Source organism: Dioscorea cayenensis, chromosome 4 (genome assembly GCF_009730915.1).
Source record: "Dioscorea cayenensis subsp. rotundata cultivar TDr96_F1 chromosome 4, TDr96_F1_v2_PseudoChromosome.rev07_lg8_w22 25.fasta, whole genome shotgun sequence".
NCBI lineage: Eukaryota > Viridiplantae > Streptophyta > Magnoliopsida > Dioscoreales > Dioscoreaceae > Dioscorea > Dioscorea cayenensis.
The window spans coordinates 18,227,615-18,253,786 of record NC_052474.1 but is presented as its reverse complement, the minus strand read 5'-3'; the positions used below and the strand labels follow the sequence as shown (position 1 = coordinate 18,253,786).

General features: G+C 43.3%; 1 non-coding gene across 1 annotated transcript; it reads left to right on the top strand.

Moving 5' to 3' along the window:
• The first annotated feature begins 20,552 nt into the window (after positions 1–20,552).
• On the top strand, positions 20,553–20,656 carry LOC120259663. Its single transcript, XR_005536220.1, has one exon. It is a non-coding gene; the product is annotated as a small nucleolar RNA R71 (small nucleolar RNA).
• The last annotated feature ends 5,516 nt before the right edge of the window (positions 20,657–26,172 follow it).

The window sequence follows — 26,172 nt, the reverse complement described above, 5'->3', positions numbered from 1 at the left end:
AGAATTTGGACATCACTATAGTATGAGAATTTCTTAGTTTTCAGTTCGGCTTGGCTTATACAAGGAGGCATTTACAAACACTAACGAGTATGCCTAGTTACCTACAGATTATCCTAGAGCATTAACCACGCAGAGAGCGTACAGAGCTTTATGTGGTCAAGGCCAGTATAAGCCGGGGGTATCAAAGGCCACGTGCCTTTCTCGACCTGCTTACCGATATTTGCACGCTATTCTAAGGAGGTCGGTGAATGGCCATGGTGATAGCACTAGTGTTTTGAGCCGACAGGAGTTGTTGTACTAGGGTAAATCGTCACAGAGTATATATGACATCAAGTGCAGTATGCCAGATTAGGAGTAATTTTCTTATGCCCTTGACAACGCCCCTTGCGTATATCCCGCAAGTGCATGGGTTTGTCGAGTAATAAAATCCCAGGCGGGTAGATATCGTATCCACAGGGAGAAGCGAAAAAAAATAATTAAATTGTTTCATAACCAAGTGAAAGATGAATAATGATTTTGTTAACAAGCTATAATGTAAACAAGAATAAAAGAGACAAGAAAGAGAAGCACAAGTAAAGGGAAGGTAAGGCAATCGATATAAATGGGGTACTCTGATATCGTTCCACTTAGGACAATCGTTTCAAGTGAAAAACCCTCTATTATCCTTCCTAACTAATGCATTAATGAGTCATGGATATCATTCAATACATGGTCCCAAATCTAAGGTCAACCATGCCTAACTCTATACTTGTCCCGGAGGAGAAATCGAACAATCTCAACACCTCGCACTTGTACAAAATCACAATAAGTTCTAGGGATTCCAAGTGATAAATCATCTTCCTAGATGTAGACCTAACCCTTTGGTCAAGGTGGAAGATCCCTAGTCACAATTAAACCCTAGGTGCTAAAATAACTTCAACGCTTCACTCTATTGCCTCTACAACTAAGCACCAGCGGAAGGTCATCCCTTAGCTCATTCACTCTACTATGACCGCAAATAACTCGAGGAAATGGAGATAGGATAAATCACACCGAAGGGACAAGGGGACACTCCGCTACCTCTCGACTCACCTTCTCAATCCTCTCCAATCTAGCTTTGTCTAACTCTCGTGGTGTGTCACTCACTCACAAGGGTTACCAATAAGAACTCTCGACCTAGTGTAACTATAAGGGAGTATTCATTCAATTAAGTATTCAAGACTGAACTCAATTAAAGCATCAATTAATGAAAGTATAATAAAAGGTTTAGTGAAACAAATACATCCTAAGGTTCACAAATGCAAGTACCCACTAGGGGGTTTAGCTCTCCATGGAGCTAGTTCTAATTAACAATGAAATCGAATGTAAAAGCAAGTAATCCATGAAAACCCCCTCCATAGTCATGATGATGGTCTTGTGGATAAGCCTCGACTCTTCCAAAGGTCCCTTCGTCCGGCCTAGGATACAACTAGCTGGATCGGTGCCGACGAAAGCTCTTCCACTAACCTTTTTCTACATGGAGCGCGATGTCAAAGCCATAGAATTTCTCTAAATCCCTTGCCAATACCTCTCAAAACCCTAGCCATAGCCCCCTCTCAAGTTGGGGAAAAGATGGATAAAAGAACGCTCAAATCAGGGCTAAAATCAGCTTTAAATAGGGCTGGATTCGGGCATCCACACTTCCCTATGGATTCTCCACACTAGCTTGTGGAAATTTTGCACGGGCGTGGATAAATTCCACACGCCCGTATGGATTCTCTGAACTTCACTTTTTCGGCCGGCTGATAAGTGCTTGTGCGATATGAATGCGAAGTATTATTTCCTTATGTTGAACATTACTTTCCTCGGGTTTTTACACTAATATGTGTGTTTTTATGTTACTTTCTTGCATGTAGGGTTGTGAAACCAATTATGAAGGAAAGAAGCCAATGTGGATCACAATGCACCAATTTTGGATGAAATCTTGCTAAAGTTCAAACGCGAAGATATAAGTCGGGTGCGAGATGCTAGAGTGTGTGCCAACCTCCCCGTATTTGAGTTTACACAAGCATTTGGAGGGGCGCAAGGGTAGTCACACTCAAGCATTCCGACTTATGCACATAGAACAAGATCTCCATCATCTTATCCGTCATTGAAGAAGCAAAGCGATCCACAGCATAAACGTGTGCCCGTTTATGTTACCTCGATGAAAAGTGGATTCGGGAGTATTTCTGGTAGAGTTACTGTTCACAGCCGGCCGAAAATCGCAGAAACAGAGAATCCACACGGGCGTGTGGAAATTATCCATGCCCTTGTGGAAATTCCGCATGGGCGCGTGTACCGTACACGCCCGTGGAGTCGCCCGATTCCAGGCCTATTTAAAGCCGATTCAGCCCCAATTTTGGTATTCTTTTCTCCATCTTTTCCCCAACTTGCGAGAGGGCTTCGGCTAGGGTTTCGAGGGGTATTGGCCAAGGTTTTGGAGAGGTTCTACGGCTTCGACATCGTGATTCCATCGAGGCGTATCCTATACCGGACAAAGGAATCCTTGGACGACGAGTAGAGGACTTTCCACAAGACCATCGACACGATCATCGAGGGGGTTTCTTTATGGATTAATTGCTTTTACATTCGATTTCTTTGATTGTGTTTAGCTCCATGGAGAGCTAAACCCCTAGTGGGTACTTGGGTGACCGTGAACCCCTAGGATGTATTCGCTTTCATTGAACTTCTTTATTATGCTTCCAATAAATTGATGTTTATTGTGAGTTCCAAACCATGAATGCTTGATTGTATGAACATTTCCCCAGAGTGACACTAGGGGTTGAGAGTTCTTGTTGGTAACCTTGTGAGTGAGTGACACACCACGAGCTGCTAGACAAAGCTAGGTTGGAGAGGGTTGAGAGGGTGAGTCGAGAGGCACAGTGAGCGTCCCCCTTCACCTCGACGTGATAGATTCTACCTCCGCTCCCGAGTTCTTTGTGGCCATAACAGAGTGAATGGTCTAAGGGATGAACCTCCACGGGGCCTAGTTGCGCGTGCAATGGAGTGAAGCGCTGAGGTGATCTTAGTATCTAGGGCTTAATTGTGGCTAGGGACCTTCCGCCTGACTAAAGGTTTAGGTCTAAATCTAGGAAGAGATTTATCACTTGGAATCCCTAGAGCTCATTGCAACTCTATGCGAAAAGTGCAGGTATTGAGATTGTTCGATTTCTCCTCCGGGACATGTATAGAGTTAGCCATAGTTGACCTTAGATTTGGGACTATGTATGTAAGGATTTCCACGACTCACCATTGCACTCGATTAGGAAGCATAATAGAGGGTTCTTGCACTTGAAACGATTATCCTAGGTGAAGCATTATCCCGAGTACTCCCATCTTTATCGATTGCCTTGCCTCCTCCTTACTTTTTGCTCTCTTACTTGTTGCTTTTTAATTCTCGAGAATTGAATCATTATCACACTTATCGTTGTTGATACTTCACATAGCTAAGAATCGAATTAAGTGCCTTTACTCCCTACTCCCTGTGGATTCGACCCCGCTCACCCGGGATTATTACTTCGACAAACCCGTGCACTTACGGGATATAAGCAAGCGGACCTTGTCACCGGCTATGTACAGTACCTGCTATATTGAATTTTTAAAGTGTTTTACTATAATAACCTTCTACAGTATTGGCCTGAAACATTCCCGAATCCATGCTTTCATCGAGGTAACATAAACGGGCACATGTTTACATCATAGATAGCTTTGATTCTTCAATAAACGGCTTCATTGGTGAAGATCTTGCTATCAGTGCACAAGCCGAGATACTCGAATGTGACTGCCCTTGTGCCCCTCCAAACCCTCGTGCCAACTTGAATACAAAGAGGTTGGCACACATTCTTTCATCTTGAACCAGACTTATGTCTTCTCGTTTGAACCTTGTCAAGATTTCCTCCAAATAGTGCGTTCACGATATACATTGGCTTCTTTCTTTACCATTCGTCTTCACAACCCTATATGCATGAAAGTAACATAAATGCACACATATTAGGGCTAAAACCCGATAAAAGTATTGTTGATCATAATGAAAGAACACTTTACATTCTTATTACACAAGCACTTATCAAACTCCCCCACACTTAAGCTTTTGCTTGTCCTCAAGCAAAAAATTAAAACATTGAAGTATAGACGGAGGAAATATGGATGTACTTTGCATTAGATTCACCAAAACATGCAAAGAGAGCATTCTACAAGTAAGGGAAATTTCAACATTAAATATGAAAAATCAATGCTATAACTAAAAACTCCAATTAAAAAGGACAACAAACCCGAAATCGGTAAGTGTGTGTAAACTCACTCAAGTCAACCCAAGGTATACTTCTCAAAGTTCTAAGTATAAGGGATTTATTTATCTACACAAAGCAACAAAAATTAAAAAGATGGTAGTAACTTCACACATCCTCTAAGGTAGCCCTTTCCAAAGAGGCCGCTAAGGTGGCTTTCACACTTTTGAGGTAGTAGCCCTTTCTACCGGGGTGGTGGCTTTCACTCGTCCAATGAGATAGCTCTTTCTCTCATTAGGGCATAACTAGTATCCAACTTATGAGAGTAGCTTCATACTTCATATGTGGTAGCTCTTTCCACCCAACAAGCACAACTAAATAATAAAACTATTTTTTTTTATGATTACAAAAGAAACAACTATAACCAGTCCCTTTAACATCAAACTTGAATTTCCAAAAGAGTTTTTTAAAGAATGAGTAGTGCAACAAGTGTCAATCGAGCAAAAATTCCTATAAATTCAAGCAAGAACTAGAGCATGAGAACATTCAATGTTAAAAAATTCTCCTAAACTCAAGAATACAATCATTGCAACTAAGGTGAACCGCCATTGGCTATATGAGCATGTATATCAATCAAAAACTAATATAAAGGAGGTGTACATTATGAAACCGCCCCCACACACATACTATTTAAGTGGTACATTGTCCCCAATGTACACATGCAAGCTCACTCATAATTTATCAAACAAGAATATATGTGGGAGAGGCAATCAAAACAACACTCCCATGACTCCTAGTGTTGCATTTGATGGAGCTAAATCCTTAAGAGTGTTGTTTCAACGGGTTGTGAAGCACAAACGGCTAAATGCCGAAACACCATGGTCGTGTCCATGACTAGTTCTCAGTTACCATACTGACAAAACCATCTGCATGCATGATAAGTGATAAGTGCTTGTGTGATAAGAATGCGTAGCGTTCTTTCCTTATGATGAGCATTACTTTTGTCAGGTTTTAGCGCTAATACGTGTGTATTTATGTACTTTTTTGTAGGTTTGGTTGTGAGGCCGATTATTTGTGAAAGAAGCCATTGTAGATCATTTTACGCATTATTTGGAGGAGATCTTGAGAAGGCTCAAATGCAGAGACATGAGTCAGGTTTAGAATGCTAGACTGTGTGCCAACCTCCTTGTATTCGAGCTAAGGCAATGATTCGGAGGGGCACGAAAGCAGTTACCTCCTAGTATTCCAGCTTGTGCATATTTAGCAAGATCTCCACCAACGTGACCATTTATTGAAGAACCAAGACGATCTACAACGTGAACATGTGCCCGTTTACGTTACCTCGATGAAAGCATGGATTCGGGAGTATTTCGGCCCAACACTGTAGCAGAGTACTGTAGTAATCACAGGAGCCACACGGGCTTGCGAAAATTCCACACGCCCGTGCATTAATTCCACAGGACCATGTGGAATATCCACAGGGGCGTGTGGAATCCCGATTCCAACCCTATTTAAGGCCGATTTCAGCCACGATTTCAACATTCTTTTCTCCATCATTTCCCTAACTTGAGAGAGGGCTACGGCTAGGGTTTTGAGAGGTATTGGCTAGGGATTTGGAGAGGTTCTACAGCTCCGACATCGTCATCTCTTTGGAAGAAGGTTGGTAAGGGAGCCTCCGTCAGATTGATTCGGTGAGGCGTATCTTATACCATACAAGGGGATCTTGCAACGAGTAGAGGACTCTCCACAAGACCATCACCATGACTATCGAGGGGTTTTTCCTATGGATTGTTTTCTTTTATATTTGATTTCATTATCGTTTGCATTGTGCTCCATGGAGAGCTAAACCCCTAGTGGGTACTTGGGTATTTGTGAACCCTAGGATGTATTAGTTTCATTGAATCTTTTTATTATGCTTACAATTAATTGATGTTACTGTGAGTTCCAATATTGAATGTTTGATTGTTTGAATACTCCATTAGAGTGACACTAGGGTTGAGAGTTCATGTGGTAACCCTTGTGAGTGAGTGACACACCACAAGAGTTAGACAAAAGCTTGATTGGAGAGGGTTGAGAGGGTGAGTGGAGAGATACAGGAGCATCCCCTTTCCTTTCCGGTGTGATAGATTCTACCTCCATTCCTCAAGTTCTTTGTGTCCATAATAGAGCAAATGAGCTAAGGGATGACCCTCCGCTGGGGCTTAGTTGTGAGTGCAACGGTGTGAAGCGTTGAGGTGATTTTAGCATCTAGGGCTTAATTGTGGTTAGGGACCTTTCTTCTGGACCAAGGGTTAGGTCTACAATTAGGAAGAGATTTATCACTTGGAATCCCCAGAGCGTCATGCAATCTTTCTTACGAGTGCGAGGTTGAAAGGTTGTTCAACCTCTCCTCCGGGACATGTAGAGGATTAGGCTTGGGTAACCCTAGATTCGGGGCCATGAATTAAAGGATGCCCCTCAGTCACCATTGTATTAGTTAGGAAGCATAATAGAGAGTTCTTGCACTTGAAACGATTTTCCTAGGCGGATCAATATCCGGGTACCCCATCTTTATCGATTACCTTACCTTCTCCTTTACTTTTTTCTCTTTCGGGTTGTTTTACTTTTGAGAATTGAATCTTGTCACACATATCACTATTCATCTTTCATATATTTAAGAAAGAAATTAAGTATTTTTATTCCCTTTTCCCTATGGATATGATACCCTACTCACCTGGGATTTATTACTTCAATAACTCTGTGCACTTGTGGGGAGCCCTATCAAGTTTTTTGACGCCGTTGCCGGGGAATTGGCGTTTAGTGATACTTTGCACTCTTGTTTCCTTAGCTATTCCTTTATCCATTCTATGTCACATTTTCTTTTCTATCATCATTCTGATTTGTTTTCTTTCCTTTGTGCAGCTTCAGATTATATGAATACTCCCTTAGAGTGATACTAGGGTCGAGTGTTGTTGTTAGTAACCCTTGTTAGTGAGTGACACACCACGAGAGTTAGACAAAGCTAGATTGGAAAGGGTAGAGAGGGTGAGTAAAGAGGTAGCGGAGCATCCCCTTTTTCCTCTGGTGTGATTTGTTCTACCTCCAATTCCTCGAGTTCTTTACGGCCATAGTAGAGTGAATGGACTAAGGGATGACCTTCCATTGGGGCTTAGTTGTGAGTGTAATGGATTGAATGGTTGAAGTGATTCTAACATCTAGGGCTTAATTGTGGCTAGGGACCTTCTGCCTGGACCAAAGGGTTAGGTATATATATAGGAAGAGGATTTATCAATTGGAATCCCCAGAACACATTGCAATTCTATATGAGTGCGAGGTTGAGAGATGTTAAATTTCTCCTCTGGGACATGTATAGGGTTAGGCATGGTTGACCTTAGATTTGGGACCATGTATTAAAGTATCTCCATGACTCATTAATGTATTAGTTAGGAAGCATAATAGAGGGTTTTTGCACTTGAAATGATTGTCCTAGGCAGATCAATATCTGAGTACCCCATTTATATCGATTGCCTTACCTCTCCTTTACTTGTGCTCTCTCTCCTGTCTCTTTTACTTTTGTTTGCATTACATCTTACCACATAAATTACTATTTATATTTCGCTTAGTTAAGAAACAACTCAAGTATTTTTACTCCCTAGTCCCTATGTATACGATACCCACTCACCTGGGTTTTTATTACTTCGATAAACCCGTGCACTTGTTTGACATACGCAAGGAGAGCTGTCAAGTTTTTGTCGCCGTTACCGAGGAATAGGCATTTAAAGATACTTTGCACTTTGTTTTCTTAGCTATTCATTTAATCATTATATTTCACATCTTCTTTTCTATCATCATTCTGATTTGTTTTCTTTCTTTTTCTGCAGCTCCAGGTTCTTGACCCGAGGGAACTCCTCAATATTGATCGAAGGAGATCCCGAGCTCGAACATACACTTAGTAGAAAAGGGAAAGAACATGTGCAAGAACAGTCTAATCTAGTTGATTTGGAAGTTGAAGGATCAGATAATATGGCAGAACAAAATGAGCAAAAAAGGATATAATCCGATTATGCCAGACCTTCAGTATTGTGGACACAATCGAGTATTGTGTGTCCCCCGATTACAGCTCAGAACTTTGAGTTGAATCCGGCATTCATCCGCATGTTGCAGCAATCCGCATAGTTCAATGGTTTGGCCGATGAGGATCCAAACAGTCATATAGAGAACTTTCTCGAGGTGTGTGATATGCTCAAGATAAACGGGGTGATGGATAATGCCATCAAGTTGAGAGCCTTCCCATTTTCCTTAATGGTGAGAGCGAAGCAGTAGTTACACTCATTACCTAGAGCATCAACTACCACATGCGGTAGCAGGAGGTCCCTTAGGTAGCAAGACCGCGGGTTATGCCCGTCAACTAATTGAAGAAATGGGGTTAAATAGCTACCAATGGAATGCTAGGGAGAATAAGAAGATGGCCTGGCTTCATGAGATAGATGCAGTAACTTCATTGGCGGCACAAGTGGAATCACTGAGTAAGAAGTTAGATGTTCTAACTTTGAATAGAGTGGTGGCTGTGACTACTTGCACCGGGTGTGGTGGAGGACAAGCTCCTTCCGATTGCCCGATCTCCATTGGTGATGCATCTTCTATTGAGAATGTTGATTTTGTGGGTAATGCAATGAGGAATCAAGGGAATCCATATAGCAATACCTACAATCAGGGTTGGAAGAATCATCCCAATTTTTTGAGGAGTAACCAAGTTCCAGAAAAGGCCATGGGGCCACCGGGTTTACAACAACAACAAGTCCCAAACCTGGAGAACCAAGTTTCTGGTTTGGAGACCCGAAGCCGATTTGGAGAAGATCTTGACTAGATTTATGCAATCATCGGATACAAGGTTTCAATCAGCTATGGATACACTTTACAACCACACCACTTCTTTGCATGACCTTGAGAATCAAGTGGGGCAAATTGCAAAGTCTTTACCGGAGAGATCACAAGGAAGCTTGCCAAGCAATACCGAGACCAATCCTAGAGAGCATGTAAAGGCAATCACTTTGAGAAGTGGTCGTGAGGTTGAAGGTAAGTTTCCGAGTGACAAGCCCATTGAACATGCACCCAGGTTATAGAGGTTGAAGAGGGAACAACCAAAGCGAAGGAGGTGGCCCTCCACCTTTCATGCCAAGAATCTCTTATCCCTCTAGATTGAAGAATGACCAAGCGGATGAATAGTATAAGAAGTTGCTGAGTTTGTTCAAGCAACTCCACATCAACATTCCTTTTATTGAGGCATTGTTTCAAATGCCTAAGTATGCAAAATTCTTGAAGGACTTGTTGACTAACAAGAAGAAGTTAGAGGAGAGTGCTTCAGTGATCTTAGATGCTTCTTGCTTGGCAGTTTTGCAAAAGAACATGCCGAACAAGAGGAAAGACCCAGGAAGCTTCATCATTCTATGCAACATTGGCAATTTAGGTGAAGAAATAGCATTGGCAGACTTAGGGGCTAGTATTAACGTCATGCCATACACCTTCTTTCAGAAGCTAGGCTTTGGGTAAGCGTAGGCCTACTCGGATGACTTTGCCATTGGCGGACCTAACGGTGAGACATCCGAGGGGTATCATCGAAAATGTGCTTGAAAATGTGGACAAGTACATATTTCGTGTAGATTTTGTGGAGCTAGACGACGATGAGGATGCGGATGTACCCTTGATACTTGGGAGGCCATTCTTGTAGACTTATAAGGTATTGATTGACATGGATGGCTGGAAGCTAACTTTGAGAGTTGGAGATGTCAAGCTCACATACCTCCTTGCTGAAGCCATGTGGCATTCTTTTGATTTCGATGATACTTTGTATTTTCTAGACACTGCTGATGAGATTGTTGATAAATATATACAGGAAATGTTCAATATGGATCCGTACGAGGGTTTATTCGACCTAGAAGCGGAAAATGAAGAAGTAATGATGCTTGGCTCGATGAAAGAAGTACCGTCTACTTCAGGGATCCTGAAGAAGGTGATTCGGAAGATGAAGAGGACGAGGAGACGCTATCGGAAACACTAAAAGGCTGTTGAAGATGTGCATGAGCCAAACAAGCCATTGTTAGGTTGTCCCAAGCCCGATAACTGCACCTCTACCTTCAAGAGACTTTGCTCATCATGCTTTCAAGCCATGGATAAGAGTGTAACATTCATCCATGAGCCCCCGTGAGGTAAAACAAGGTGCGTCAAGCTTAGTGACATAAAATAAGTGCTTCTTGGGAGGCAACCCAAGTGTTTGCTTTTTTCTTAGCTTGTAGTTTAGGTTTTGTGCGAATAAAGTGTTGAGTGTTGGTGTCTTGATTTTTAGATGCTTTTGTTGGTTTTATTGTGGATTTTTAATGTCATCGTGTGTTTTCATGTGGATTTGGCGAAGTTTAGGTCGTTTGAGCTTATTTTTTTCGTGTTTTCTCTGTTTAAAGTTGCCTTGTAAAGTAAGCTTTGAGTGTATAGTTGAGTTCAAAAATTTTCTACAGTGCTTGATAAGTTTTCTAAGTGTCCAAAGAAAACACACGGTCATGTGGAATTACCGCACGGGCATGCATTTTCGTTCAGAGCTCATCCAGAGATGGCATAGGGGCGTGGATATGCTCCTGTGAGTGACCTTGTGATAGTACACGCTCATGGGTAATTTTAGCATGGGCGTGCGCCTTCCTGCAGAGACCTAGCAAATTATCACGAGAAAACACAGGGGCGTGCGGCTGCCCCTGTGAGTTAGGCCTGTGAATGTCCACACCCATGTGTAATTTCTGTACAGGCGTGCGAAACACTTAGCGATTATTCTCGGTTGGATAGAGAAGTCACAGGAGCGTGCGGCTACCGCTGTGGGTCAAGAGCACGGGCGTTGGTATTTTCCGCACGCCCGTCCGGATGCATTCAGAGGTAATGAGGGTTTTCCCGAGAGTGCACAGGGGCGTACATCTGCTCCTGTGAAGCTCTCTTGTCGAGGCGCACGGGCATGGGTAATTTCCGCACGCCCGTGCGGATGTACAGAATGCCAAGAGGGGCGAGTCTTTTTTTTAAAAGATCATCTGTTCTTCTTAATCCTCACATTCTCCAGTCATCTGAGGGTACTCTCACACCTTTTCCCGACGTCGTAGTGCCAATTTGGAGGGATTTTTTGTTTGGTTTTCTGGCCGATTCAAGTTTTTCCCATTTCACATCGTTGGTAAGCCTTATCTTTTGTTTTCTTCATCAATTCTCGATTTTAATCGATGAAACTGGTGATTAATGCTTCATTTATGCAATTAGAATGATTATGCATGTTTAGAATGAAGTTAGAAGCAATCTAACGGTGTATTTTTGGATTTCTGAGGCGCGGCCGTGCATTTTTCACGCCCCGTAGATCCACACGGGTGTGCGGAAATTCCACACGACCCTGTGGATTTCTGCAGCATTACTTAATTAACTGCTTTGATGGATTTTCTTTTAAATCTTCCAGCTGATGGCACCTCGGTCTTAGAAGCAAGACGAAAAATGGCCGCATGAGTCATCCCCCGATTCTGAGGGCGTGAGAGTTGTTATTTCCGAGCACCATGTGTGTTTTGTGCGTTTGTCGAGACTTTGGTTGGGGCAGACTCGATTCCTGGACACGAGCAGATTGAGAGATCTACAGCACGGAGATGAGTTCATAGATGAGTTCATAGATGAGTTTGATGATCTCGTTTTAGTGGGAGTTTGAATGCAGTTATTGTTGACTAGGGAACCAGCCATTCGTGAGCTTACACTTTAGGTCTTATCGTCATTCAACTTCGATAGATCTTATTCGAGATTTGACAGTTTGGACGCCATTCAGTTCAGAGCATTTGGACATCACCATAGCATGAGCATTACTCAGTTTTTAGTTTGGCTTAGCTTATACGAGGAGGCATTTACAAACACTGAGGTGTATTCCCATTTACCGACAGATTACAGGGGAGCTTTGACCCCGTAGAGAGCTTACAGAGCATTGTGTGGCCAGGGTCAGTATGAGCCGAGGGTGTCCAAGGCCACGTGCCTTTCCCGACGTGCATATTGATATTTACATGCCATTCTGAGTAGGTCGGTGAATGGTCGCGGTGATAGCACTGGTGTCCTGAGCCGGCAAGAGCTTCTGTACCTATATTCCATGGTTCGCCGTATACCGATTCATCTGGGGCATATCATCGCAAAGTACATCTGACATCAGGGTAATATTCCAGAATGGGAGCGATCTTCTCATGCCCCTACATTACGAGACTAGTTTTGGGTATGGGTCTCTTGGACGCGATTCACGGGGCTGAGAAGACGAGTATACCTGCTCCTCTTAGCCTGGAGATGAGATCGATGGGTATGGTCCGCAGGGTTCGGACGGGAGTTTATGCCTTGGTTCTACTAGATTCAGAGATAGCTGAGGAGGAAGGTTATGATGACGAGGCTTCGCAGCTTGTTCCTAAGCCTCTGCCAACACAGATGGAGACCGATGCACCTCCGGCGGTAGAGGACCCATCCCCAGTACGCTTGTTTTCACCATCTCGAGCCCATGATCGCTTTAAGAGGCTCGAGAATACTCTGGGGGTGATGCGGACAGAGTTCTCTGAGGCCCGATCAGAGATTGCTGAGGTTCGGGTTGTGTAGGCCGCACAGTATACAGAGCTCATGGCATTTTTCGACATGCTACAGTAGATTCTAGAGCGAGACGTATCCTCGTCATTTGTCTTGCGGCCGAGGACTCCTCGGACCCCTCTGACATCACCATCACCACATCCACCAGCACCCTTCGATCTAGCACCCGCAGCAGTAGAGTAGCCAGAGCGCGGCACCGACACTTGATTTATTTTCTTTCATTTTTATTACTTTTTTGCATTTCATTTTGGACTTGTGTACTTAGAAAGGACTTTCCTTCTGAGTATATTTTCATTTTGTTGTCTCAAGTTGCATTCATTGCCTTATCTTCTATATATACTCGAGCTATTTTGTTTTTATTGAGCTTTACTGAACCTCCTCGTGTATGCATGCAGATGGTCTTGTCATCATGGTAATTGAGAACTAGTGATGGGCACGGCCAAGGTGCTTCGGCACTTGGTTGTGTATGCTTCACAACCCATTGGAACACCACTCCCAACGAATTAGCTCCATCAAATGCAACACTAGGAGTCAGGGGGGGAAGTTTCATAGTGCACATATCTTTTATATTAGTCTTGATTGTTATACATGCTCACATAGTCAATGGCGGTTCACCTTAGTTGCAATGATTGTAGTCTTGGGGTTAGGAGAATTTTTAACATTGAATGTCTTCATGCTCTAGTTTTTGCTTGAATTTGTAGGAATTTTTGCCCGTTTGACACATGTGCACTACTCACTCTTTAAACTCTTTTGGAAACTCAAGTTTGATGTTAATAGGGACTAGTTTTAGTCTTGTTTCTTTTTTTATGTTTCTGAAAAAAAGGAAAAATGAAAAGAAAGAACAAAATAGTTTTGTTGTTTAGTTGTGCTTGTTGTGTGGAAAGAGCTAACACCTATGATGTATGAAGCTACTCTCATAAGTCGGCTACTAGTTATGCCCTGATGAGAGAAAGAGCTATCTCATGGGATGTGTGAAAGCTACCACCCCGGTAGAAAGAGCTACTACCTCGAAGGTGTGAAAGCCACCTTAGGGGCCGCTTTGGAAAGGGCTACCTTAGAGGATGTGTGAAGCTACTACCCTTTTTTAATTTTTGTTACCTTTTGTAGATAAACAAGTCCTTTATACGTAGAACTTTGAGGAATATACTTTGGATTGAATTAAGTGAGTTCACACACTTACACGATTTCGGGTTTGTTGTCCTTTCTGATTCAAGTTTTTAGCTAGAGTGTTGATTTTTCGTATTAAGTGTTGAAATTCCCCTTTCTTGTAAAATGTTCTCTTTGTATTCTTTGGTGAACCTAAGGCCAAGCACTTCCAATATTTCCTTCATCTATGCATACAATGTTTTAATTTTTGCTTGAGGACAAGCAAAAGCTTAAGTGTGGGGAAGTTTGATAAGTGCTTGTGTGATAAGAATACGAAGTGTTCTTTCCTTATAATGAGCATTACTTTTATCTGGTTTTAACGCTAATATGTGTGTATTTATGTTATTTTCATGCATATAGGGTTGTGAGGCCGAATCTTAGAGATAGAAGCCAATGTAGATCATTAGTGCACCATTTAGAGGAAATCTTAGAGAAAGAAGCTACTGTTCAAAATACTGTAGAAGGTACTGTTCACAGCCGGTCGAAGAAGGAGTTGTTAGAGAAGCCACACGCCCGTGTGTTAACTCCACATGGGTCGTGTGAAATATTCACAAGGGCGTGTGGATTCCCGATTCCAGCCCTTTAAAAGCCGATTTCAGCCCCGATTTCAGCATTCGTTTCTCCACCTTTTCCCCAATTTGAGAGAGGGCTACGGCTAAGGTTTTGAGAGGTATTGGCTAGGGATTGGGAGAGGTTGTACAACTCCACATTGCACTCCATTTGGAAGAAGGTTAGTGGGAGAGCTTTCCTCGGCACCGGTCCGGTGAGGTGTATCCTAGGTCGGACAAAGGGACCTTTGGATGAGTAGAAGACTCTCCACAAGTCCATTGTCACGACTATCAAGGGGGTTTTCTATGGATTCATTGCTTTTACATTCAATTTCATTGATTGCAATTAGCTCCATGGAGAGCTAAACCCCCTAGTGGGTACTTGGATTGTGAACCCTAGGATGTATTCGTTTCATTGAATTCTGTTATTATGCTTTTTATTTAATTGATGTTTGTATTGAATTCTAATCTTCATTAATTGTATGAATACTACCTCAGAGTGACACTAGGGTCAAGAGTTCTTGTTGGTAACTCTTGTGAGTGAGTGACACACCACGATAGTTAGACAAAGCTAGATTGGAGAGGGTTGAGAGGGTGAGTCCAGAGGTAGCGGAGCGTCCGCTTTCCCCTTCAGTGTGATTTATTCTAACTCCAATTCCTCGATTTCTTTGCGGTTATAGTAGAGTGAATGTGCTAAGGGATGACCTTCTGCTGGGGCTTAGTTGCGAGTGCAATGGACTGAAGCATTGAAGTGATTTTAGCATCTAGGGCTTAATTATGGCTAGGGACCTTCTACTTGGACCAAAGGGTTAGGTCTATATATAGGAAGAGGATTTATCATTTGGAATCCCTAGAACTCATTGCAATTCTATACGAGTGCGAGGTTGAGAGATTGTTCAATTTTTTCTCTGAGACATGTATAGGGTTAGGCATGGTTGACCTTAGATTTGGGACCATGTATTAAGAGATCTCCATGACTCATTAATGCATTAGTTAGTAAGCATAATAGAGGGTTTTGCACTTGAAATGATTGTCCTAGGCATAATAGAGCATTAGTTAGGAAGCATAATCGATTACCTTACCTCTCCTTTACTTGTGCTTTCTCTCTTGTCTCTTTTACTCTTGTTTGCATTACATCTTACCACACAAATCACTATTCATATTTCACTTAGTTAAGAAACAACTTAAGTATTTTTATTGCCTATTCCCTATGGATACGATACCCACTCACCTGGGATTTTATTTTTTCGATAAACCCGTGCACTTGTGGGATATACGCAAGGGGCGTTGTCAATACATACACGAGGGGGTTTAGTGAAGCTCAATAAAAACAAAAACAACCCGAGTAAATAAAGGATAAAGCAATGAATACAACTCGAGACATCAAAAGAAAAATAAACTCAAAAGGAATGTCCTTTCTGAGTATACAAGTCCAAAATGAAATGCAGAAGTAAAGAAATGGGAATGAAGACAAGTGTCAATGTCATGCTCTGGCTCTACTGCTGCTCAAAAGGTGCAGGAGGATACTCAAAAGGATACTCAAAAGATGCAGGAGGATCAGAACATAGTGATGCTGGAGGAGCTGGGGGTCCGCGGTCTAAGAACAAATGACGAGGCAACGTGTCGCTCAATAATCTGCTATAATGTGTCAAAACGTGCGATAAACTCTGTGTACTGCATGGACTACATAGCTTGAACCTCAGCAACCTCTGTCCAGTAACACCCCCACCGCACTCTTGAGCCTCTTAAAGCGATCATAGGCTCGTGACGGTGAAAACATGTGTACTGGGGATGGCTCCTCTGCCACAGGAGGTGCCTCAGTCTCCATTGATGTCGTCTGGGGCTCCGGAGCAGGCTAAGAAGCCTCAGCATCATCACGCTCATCCTTAGATATATCTGGAGCTAGTGTAATCAAAGCATAAACTCCAGACCGGACCCTGGGAACCATCCCCATCATTCGCAGTGTCTCTATGCCTAAGGGCGCAGGTATACTCGCCTACTCGTACCCTCGAATGGTATCTAGGAGACCCATGCCTATAACGAGTCTCGTGATATACGGTCCTGAGAAAATGACTCTTGCTCGAACATACTGGCTCTGGTGTCACATGTACACAGCCAGAATGTGCCCCAGATGAATCGGCTCTCTCTGCACAATGGAGTATAAGTATAGTAGCTCCTGTCTTCTCAGTACCCCTTTGCTATCACCACGCCCGTTCACCAATTGGCTAAGAGCGGTGTGGATATATCTGTATGCTGGCTGAGATAGGCAAGTAGCCTTGGACACCCCTGGCTCATATTGTCCCTCTCCACAAAGTGTCCTATACGCTTTCTGTGGAGTTGGACTACCGGGATAATCTATGGGTAATCGATCGTACTCCTCTATATCTGTGTAAACCTCATCATACAAGCCCAGATACATAGAAAACTGTGTAACACTCATACTATGATGATGACCTAGTGTTCTGTACTGTATAACATCGACACTGTCGAATCTCGGGTAGGATCGATCAAACTCAAATGATGAAAGTACCTCCAAGGTGGGCTGACAGATAGTTGGTTCTCGGATAGACAAGAGACTACTCCAACTACCCACAGATAACATCCCTTCGATCTCCTCTACTATGTCTACTGCTGATTTCACCTTTCTGAGAATACTCATGTCCAAGAACTGCTTTTGTCCAAATGGAAGTCTAGACGAATGCTCAAAACGAGCCTGATGCTCGAGAATAGAAAATCTCATGCTCTCAGCCTCAGGGGATGACTCACGCGACCGTTTATTAGCTTGCTTCTTTAACCGAGGTGCCATAATCTGTAAGATTTGGAAGAAAAATGATTAAACAAGCTCATTAGTTAGGACTGCAGAAATCTGCACGGTCATGTGGAATTTCCACACTCCTGTGTGGATCCAAGGGGAGTGAAAACCGCATGGTCGCACCCCAAAAATCTGAGAATACACCATTTAATTGTTTCTAACTTTGTTCTAAGTATGTATAACCCCTCTAATTGTAGAAACGAAGCAACATTAACCAGTTTCATCGACTGAAATCAAGAATTGATGAAGAAAACCTAGAAATAGGGCTTATCGACGAGTTGAACCTAAAAACTTTGATACGCCCGGAAAACCCAGTGAAAATCCCTCAGACAAATTAGGAGTGTGAAAATGAAGAGTAACGATGAGACTTTAAAAGAAACTTGCGCCTCTTGACATTCTGTTCATCGGCACGGGCGTGCGGAAATTATCCACGCCTGTGAGCCTCCACAGAAGAGGGCCACAGTGGCAGACGCACGCCCCTGTGCGCTCTCGGTAAAACACACAATGTCTCTGAATGCAACCGCACGGGTGTGCGGAAATTACCCACGCCCGTGCGCCTGACCAATAGGGGCAGATACACACCGCAGTGGATTCTTTGTACAACCGATAAAATTCATTAAGTGTTTCGCATGCCTGTGTGGAAATTCCAAATGGTCGTGTGTCATTACTGGGCAGTTCACAGGGGTAGACGTACGCCCCTGTGTATTCTCTGGATGGAGGAGAGCTCTTTTGCAGAGATCCACATAGGCGTGCAGAAAATACCCACACCCGTGTGTCTGTCACAGGATCGCTCAAAGGAGGGGCGAGTCCACGCCCCTGTATGCTCTCGGGTAAAGTTTTTAAGTCTCTGCAGGAAGACGCACGCCCCTGTGGAAATTACCCACAGGAGTGCGGATATCACCAGGTCACTCACAGGGTCGAGTCCACGCCCATGTGCCTTCTCTGGACGAGCTCACAATGCAAATCCACGAGTGTTTGGAAATTCCACACGCCCGTGTGTTTTCTCTGGATGCCTTAAAATCTCTGCAGGCTCTGCAGAAAATTCCTGAACATGTATACACACTCAGAGCCTGACTTATTATCCATAATATACCAGCAAAAAACTTGAGAAACTAGTTCGCATAACCAAAACTTCGGCAAATCAACATGAAAGCACATGATGACATCAAAAATCCATAAAAAAACACACAGCAATGCATCAAACATATAGACACCAACACTCAACACTTTATTTATGGAAACCCTAAATTAGCAACTAAGAAAACAGTAAACACTTGGTTTGCCTCCCAAGAAGCACTTGTTTAACGTCACTAAGCATGATGTACCTTATCTTACCTCACGGGTGTTCATAGATGAAGGTTTCCCTCTTACCCATAGTTTGAAAGCATGATGAGCAAAGTCTCTTGATGATAGAGGAGGAGTTATCAGGCTTGGTACCACTTAACAAGGGTTCATCCAACTTGTTTGATTCACGCACATTCCTAACAGCCTTTGGGCATTTCTTGTGGCATCTCCTTGTCCTCTTCATCTTCTTGAGCACCTTTCTTCATGATTCCCATAGTAGATGGTACTTGTTCCTCTAGACCAAGCATCATTACTTCTTCATTGTTCATCTCTTGGTCGAACAAACACTCATACGGGTCCGGATTGAACATTTCCTGCATGTATTCATCAATAATTGTATCAATAGTGTCAAGAAAAGAAAGAGTATCATCAAAGTCAAGAGAATGTTGCATGGCTTCGGTTAGGCGCTATGTGAGCTTATCATCTCCAACCCTCAGTGTCAACTCCCCGTCGTCCATGTCTATTAATGCCTTGGAAGTACGCAAGAATGGCCTCCTAAGTATCAAAGGAACATCCGCATCCTCATCGACGTCCAACACCACAAAATCTATAGGAAATATATACTTGTCAACTTTGACAAGTACATCTTCAATGATGCCCCTCGAATGTCTCACTGTTCGGTCCGCCAATTACAATGTCATCCGAGTGGGCCTAGGCTCTCCCAAGCCTAGCTTCTGAAAAAAGGAATATGTCATGACATTGATACTTGCTCCTAAGTCCGGCAATGCCATTTCTTCACCTAAGTTGCCAATATTGCACGGAATGATGAAGCTTCCTGGTCTTTCTTCTTGTTTGGTATATTCTTTTGTAAAACCGCCGAGCAAGAGTCATCTAAAATCACAGAGGCACTCTTTTCCAACTTTTGCTTGTTGGTCAACAAGTCCTTCAAGAAATTTTTCATACTTAGGCATTTGGGACAATGCCTCAATAAAGGGAATATTGACATGGAGTTGCTTGAGCAAACTCAGGAACTTCTTGTATTGTTTGTCTGCTTGGTCATTCTTCAATCTAGAGGGATAAGGGATTCTTTGCTTGTAAGGTGGGGTTGTCATCTCTCCCTCTTTATTTGCTTCCACCTCAACCTCTTTGACCACGGGTGCATCTACATTGGGCTTCTCACTCAGAAGCCTATCCTCAACCTCACGACTACTTCTCAAAGTGATCACCTTCACATACTCTCTAGGATTGGTCTCGGTATTACTCGGTATTACTCTCTTTGGTTCTCAAGATTGTGCATAGAAGCCGTGTGGTTGTGAAGTGTAGCCTCGACAGATTGAAACCTTATATCCAACGATTGCACAAATCTAGTCAAGGCCTTCTCTAAATCGGTCATCCTGGTTTCCATGTCAGACACTATATTCTCCATGTTTGGGGCTTATTGTTGTTGGAAACCCAATGCTACCATGGCCTTTTGTGGTCCTTGGTTGCTCCATGAAAGTTGGGATGACTCCTCCAACCCTGATTGTCGGTGATGCTATATGGATTACTTTGGTTCCTCATTGCATTATCCACTAAGTCAACTTTCTCCAACGAAGATGCATCACCAATAGAGATCGGGCAATCGGAGGGAGCATGTCCTCCACCACACCCAGTGCCAGTAGACATAGCTGTCACCCTATTAGAAGTTAGAAGGCCTAACTTCTTACTCAATGATTCCACTTAAGCCGCCAAAGAAGTTACTGCATCTATCTCATGGAGCCCGGCCACCTTTTTCCTTTCCCGTACATTCCACTGATAACTGTTCATGTCCATATCTTCCACTAACTGTCGACCTTCTTCTATGGTTTACTCCCCATCGTACCTCATGCAGCGGCATCTAGCAATTACCTTGTACTTGGATTCAACCCATTGTAGAAAGTCTGAATAATCATCAATTCAGGAAATCCGTGTTGTGGGCACCTCCGCAAATAATCCTTGAAGCGCTCCTATGTCTACAATGACTCCAACTTCATCTATACAAACGATGATATCTCATTACGAAGCTTGACTGACTTCCCCGAAGGAAAGTATTTAGCAAGAAAAGGTTTGACCATCTCATTCCAAGTCGTGATGGAGGCTTTGGGCAAAGAATGAAGCCACTACTTTGGCTCTTCAATTGAGAGAGAATAATGAGATGAGCGGGTATCGAATCCACAGGGAGTAGGGAATAAAAACACTTAATCCGCTTCTTAGCTATGTGAAATATCAGTAGTGATAAGTGTGACAATAATTCAATTCTCAAAAGTAAAACCAACAAGTAAGAGAGCACGAGTAAAGGAGGAGGTAAGGCAATCGATAAAGATGGGGTACTCGGATAATGCTCTGCCTAGGACAATCGTTCAAGTGCAAGAACCCTCTATTATGCTTCCTAATCAATGCAATGGTGAGTCGTGGAAATCCTTAAATACATAGTCCCAAATCTAAGGTCAACTATGCCTAACTCTATACATATCCCGGAGGAGAGATTAGATAACCTCTCAACCTCGCACTCGAATAAAGTTGCAATGAGCTCTAGGGATTCCAAGTGATAAATCTCTTCCTAATTATAGACCTAACCCTTTGGTCCAGGCGGAAGGTCCCTAACCACGATTAAGCCCTAGATACTAAGATCACCTTAATGCTTCACTCCGTTGCACGCGCAACTAAGACCTAGCGGAGGGTCATCCCTTAGATGATTCACTCTATTATGGCCACAAAGAACTCGAGGAACGGAGGTAGAGTCTATCATGCCGGAGGGGAAAGGGGAAGCTCCTGTACCTCTCGACTCATCCTCTCAACCCTCTCCAACCTAGCTTTGTCTAACGCTCGTAGTGTGTCACTAACTCCCAAGGTTACCAACAAGAACTCTCAACCCTAGTGTCAGTCTAGGAGAAATGTTCATACAATCAAGCATTCAAGGTTGGAACCCACAATAAACATCAATTAATTGAAAGCTGACAAGGTCCCCTTGCTTATATCCCGCAAGTTCACAGGTTTGTCGAAGTAATAATCCCGGATGAGCGGGATCGCATCCACAGGGAGTAGGGAGTAAAGACACTTAATTCGATTCTTAGCTATGTGGAGTATCAACAATGATAAGTGTGGTAGTGATTCAATTCTCAGAAATTAAAAGCAACAAGTAAGAGAGCAAAAGTAAGGAGGAGGCAAGGCAATCGATAAAGATGGGGTACTCGGATGATGCTTCACCTAGGATAATCACTTCAAGTGCAAGAACTCTCTATTATGCTTCCTAATCAATGCAATGGTGAGTCGTGGAAATCCTTAGATACATAGTCCCAAATCTACGGTCAACTATGCCTAACTCTATACATGTCCCGGAGGAGAAATCGAATAATCTCAACACCTCGCACTCGCATAGAGTTGCAATGAGCTCTAGGGATTCCAAGTGATAAATCTCTTCCTAGATTTAGACCTAACCCTTTGGTCCAGGCGGAAGGTCCCTAGCCACAATTAAGCCCTAGATACTAAGATCACCTCAACGCTTCACTCCATTGCACGCGCAACTAGGCCCCAGCGGAGGTTCATCCCTTAGACCATTCACTCTATTATGTCCGCAAAGAACTCGAGGAACGGAGGTAAAATCTATCACGTCGGAGGGGAAAGGGGACGCTCCTGTACCTCTCGACTCACCGTCTCAACCCTCTCCAACCTAGCTTTGTCTAACGCTCGTGGTGTGTCACTCACTCACAAGGTTACCAACAAGAACTCTCAACCCTAGTGTCACTCTAGGGGAAATGTTTATACAATCAAGCATTCAAGGTTGGAACTCACAATAAACATTAATTTATTCAAAGCATAATAAATATGTTCAAAGAAACAAATACATCCTAGGGTTCACAATCACCCAAGTACTTACTAGGGGTTTAGCTCTCCATGGAGCTAAGTACAATCAAAGAAATAGAATGTAAAAGCAATGAATCCATAAAGAAAACCCCCTCGATGGTCGTGTCGATGGTCTTGTGGAAAGCCCTCTACTCGTCGTCCAACGATTCCTTCATCCGGTATAGGATATGCCTCGATCGAAGCTCCCCTACCAACCTTCTTCCTAATGGAATCACGATGTCGGAGCCGTAGAACCTCTCCAAAACCTTGGCCAATACCCCTCGAAACCCTAGCCGAAGCCCTCTCGCAAGTTGGGGAAAAGATGGAGAAAAGAATTCCAAAATCGGGGGTGAATCGGCTTTAAATAGGGCTGGAATCGGGCAACTCCACGGCGTGGACGATACACGTGCCCGTGCGGAATTTCCACAAGGGCGTGGATAATTTCCACACGCCCGTGTGGATTCTCTGTTTCTCTGATTTCTCGGCCGGCTATGAACAGTGCTGCTACAGTAATTGCTACACTCCACTTCTGCAGTCTTCGACCTGAATAACTTCCCAATTCCATACTTTCATCGGGGTAACGCAAACGGGTACACGTTCACGTCATGAATCACTTGCTTCTTCAATGATATATATGTTGGTGGAGCTCCTGTTCTTGTATGCATAAGACAGAATGCTCGAGTGTGACTGCCTTTGTGCCCCTCCAAATGGATGTACTCACTCGAATGCGAGGAGGTTGGCACACACTCTAGCATCTCACACCTGTCCTATGTCTTCACGTTTGAACCTTAGCAAGATCTCCTCCAAAATAGGTGCATTATGATCCACATTGGCCTATTTCCTTCATACTCGGTCTCACAGCCCTACCTGCGTAAAAGTAACATAAAAACACACATATTAATGTAAAAACCTGAGAAAAGTAATGCTCAACATAAAGAATGAGCTTCGCATTCATATCGCACAAGCACTTATCAAACTCCCCCACACTTAAGCTTTTGCTTGTCCTCAAGCAAACATTAAAACATTCTGTGCATCAATAAAGAAAATATTGAAAGTGCTTGGCCTTAGGTTCACCGAGGTATACAAAGAAAGTATTCTACAAGTAAGGAAAATTTTAACACTAAATACAAAAAATCAATGCTCTAGCTAAAAACTTGAATAAAAAAGGACAATAAACCCGAATTTCATGTAAGTGTGTGAACTCACTCAAAACACCCCAAGTTATACTCCTCAAAGTTCTAAGTACAAGGGACTTATTTATCTACAAAAGTGATAAAAATTTTAAAAGATGGTAGTAGCTTCACACATCCTCTAAGGTAGCCCTTTCCAAAGCGGCCGCTAAGGTGGCTTTCACACTTTCGAGGTGGTAGCTCTTTCTACCTGATTGGTAGCTTTCACTCATCCTATGAGATAGCTCTTTCTCTCATTAGGGCATAACTAGTATCCGACTTATGAGAGTAGCTTCATACTTCATAGGTGGTAGCTCTTTCCACCCAACAAATACAAATAAACAATAAAACTATTTTGTAACTTCGTTTCATTTTTTTTTTTCAATTTAGCAAAAGAAATAAAACTAACTAGTCCCTTTAACATCAAACATGAGTTTCCAATAGAGTTCAAAGAGTGAGTAGTGCACTAAGTGTAAATCGGGCAAAAATTCCTAAAAATTCAAGCAAGAACCAGAGCATGAAAACATTCAATGTTAACAATTCTCCTAGACTTAAGAATACAAACATTGCAACTAAGGTGAACCACCATTGGCTATGTGAGCATATATCAATCAAGAACAATAGAAAAGATGTGCGCATTATGAAACTCCCCCCCACACTTAAGTTGTACATTGTCCTCAATGTACTCATGCAAGCTCACTCAAAATATATCATTCAAAAAATAGATGTGGGAGAAGCAATCAAAACAATACTCCCCTGACTCCTAGTGTTGCATTTTGATGAAGCTAATTCATTGGGAGTAGTGCTCCAACAGGTTGTGAAGCTCGCACGGCCAAGTGCCGAAGCACCTTGACCGTGCCAATGACTAAGTCTCAATTTCCAGGAAGACAAGACCATCTGCACGCATACACAAGGGGGTTCAGTGAAGCTCAAGAAAAACAAAAATAACTCGAGTGTATAAAAGATGAAGCAATAAATACAACTTAATAAATGCAACATAACATAAACTCAGAAGGAAAAATCCTTTCTGAGTGAACAAGTCTAAAAACAACAAAATAAAATAAAATAAAATGCACGAAAGTAAAAGAAAAGTCAAGTGTCGGAATCGCTCTCGGGCTCCTGTGCTGCTGCTGCTGAAGTGGAAACATATAGTGGGTCCTCTGGTGCTGGGGTCGAGGATGGAGGTGCTGGAGGAACTGGCGAGGCCTGAAGAGTCCTCGGCTGCAGGACAAATGATGAGGCAACGTCTCGCTCTAGGATCTGCTGTAATATATCGAAACGTGCCATGAACTCTGTGTACTGAGTGGCCTGCGTAGCCCTAATCTCGGCAACCTCGGCTCGGACCACTCCTATAGCATTCTTGAGCCTTTCAAAGCGATCATTGGCTCGAGAAGGTGAAAACATACGCACTGGGGGTGGTTCCTCCGCCGTTGGAGGTGCCTCAGTCTCTATCGATGTGGGCTGAGGCTCGGGGGTGGGCTGAGATGCTCCGGCGTCATCACCCTCATCCTCAGCTATCTCTGGGGCTGGTAGGACTAACGCAAAAACCCCTGTCCGAACCTTGCGGACCATGCCCATCAACCTCATCGTCTCTAGACCCAGGGGAGCAGGTACACTCATCTTCTCAGCCCCGCGAATCGAATCCAAGAGATCCATGCCCAACACTAATCTCGTAATGTAAGGGCCTGAGAAGATCACTCCCAGTCTAGCATACTGTCCCTGATATCTGATGTAATCAGCCAGGATGTGCCCTAAGTGGATAGGTACGCGCTCTACCATCGAATACAAGTACAGCAACTCCTGACGGCTCAAGACACCAGTACTGTCGCCACGGCCATTCACCGACCTACTCATGATGGCGTGCAAATATTTGTAGGCAGGTCGGGAAAGGCACGTGGCCTTGGACACCCCCGGCTCGTACTGACCTTGACCACATAGCACTCTGTAAGCTCTCAGCGGGGTCAAGGTTCCAGGATAATCAGTAGGCAACTGTGCATACTCCTCTGAATCTATGAATGCCTCCTCGTATAAGCCAAGTAGTATGGAAAACTGCGTAATGCTCAAGCTATGGTGGCGTCCAAACACTCTGAACTGAATGGTGCCCAAACTGTTGAAGCTCTATCAAACTCAAACGAGGAGAGCACCTACAGTGCAAACTCTCAGATAGCTGGCTCTCTAATCCTCAACAACTGCCGCCAACCACCATCTTAAACAAGATCCTCAACCTTATCAGGGAACTCATCTCCCTGCTAAAGATCTCGTAGTATAGTCGTGTCCAGGAATTGAGTCTGTCCGAAGCGGAGTCTCGATAAGCACTCATAACGGGCCTGATGTTCGGGAATCGCAAATCGCATGCCCTCGGGCTCAGAGGATGACTCACGTGGCCTCTTATCAGCTTGCTTCTTTGTCCTAGGTGCCATGATCTGCCAAATTTAAACAAAATTAGTCAAACAAGTTGATAACACAATACTGCAGAAATTCACACGGTAATGTGGAATTTTCGCACGCCCGTGTGGATTCACGGGGCGTGA